Genomic DNA, 1,450 nt, shown 5'->3' with positions numbered 1-1,450 from the left:
ACCATTTATAATAGCCCCTAAAAAAATAAAATACTTAGGAATAAATCTAACCAGGGATGTAAAAGACCTATACAAAGAAAACTAGAAAACACTATGGGCAAGAAACCAAAAGAGATCTACATAAATGGAAAAACATACCATGCTCATGGATAGGTAGATTCAACATTGTGAAAATGATAATTTCACCCAAAGTGATTTACAAATACATTGCAATCCCGATCCAAATACGAACAACATTCTTTAAAGAGATGGAAAAAATAATCATTAACTATATGGAAAGGGAAGAAGCCCCGGTAAGTAAAGCACTATTGAAGAAGAGTAGAGTAAGAGGACTCCCACTGCCTGACCTCAGAACCTACTATACAGCTACGGTAGTCAAAACAGCCTGGTACTGATACAAGGACAGATACATTGACCAATGGAAAAGAATTAAGAACCCAGATGTAAATCCATTCACCTACAGTCACCTGATCTTCGACAAGGGCCCGAAGTCCATCAAATGGGGAAAAGATAGTCTTTTTAACAAATGGTGCTGGCAAAACTGGATGTCCGTCTGCAAAAAATGAAACAGGACCCATAACTCACACCATATACAAAGACTAATTCAAAATGGATCAAAGACCTAAATATAAAGCCAAAAACTATAAAGTTCATAGAAGAAAAAATAGGATCAACTCTAGAGGTCCTAATACACAGCATTAACAGGATACAAACCATAACCAACAACACACAAACTCCAAAAGATAAACTAGATAACTGGGATCTTCTAAAAATTAAACACTTACGCTCATCAAAAGACTTCACCAAAGGAGTAAAAGAGAACCTACAGACTGGGAAAAAGATTTTGGCCATTACAAATCAGACAAAGATCTAATCTCTAAAATCTTCAAGAAAATCCAACACCTGTACAACAAAAAGACAAATAATCCGATTAAAACATGGGCAAAGGAAATGAACAGACACTTCACCAAAGAGGACATTCAAGCGGCCAACAGACACATGAGGAAATGCTCTTGACCACTAGCCATTAGAGAAATGCAAATCAAAACCACAACGAGAAACCATCTCACCCCAGCATTACTGGCATGAATCAAAAAAACAGGAAATAACAAATGTTGGAGAAGATGCGGGGAGATCGGAACACTTATGCACTGCTGTTGGGAATGCAAAATCATACAACCATTTTGGAAAATGATATGACGTCTCCTTAGAAAGCTAGAAATAGAAATACCGTATGATCCAACAATCCCACCCTAGAAATATATCCTAGAGAAATAAGAGCCGTCACACAAATAGACATATGCACACCCATGTTCATTGCAGCATTGTTCACAATAGCAAAAAGATGGAAACAACCTAGATGCCCATCAACAGAAGAATGGATAAACAAACTATCCTACATACACACAATGGAGTATTACGAAACATTAAAGAACAATGATGAATCTTT

The sequence above is a fragment of the Trichechus manatus genome, unplaced genomic scaffold (genome assembly GCF_000243295.1).
Source record: "Trichechus manatus latirostris isolate Lorelei unplaced genomic scaffold, TriManLat1.0 scaffold00035, whole genome shotgun sequence".
NCBI classification, from domain to species: Eukaryota; Metazoa; Chordata; class Mammalia; order Sirenia; family Trichechidae; genus Trichechus; species Trichechus manatus.
This window is presented reverse-complemented; position numbering follows the sequence as displayed.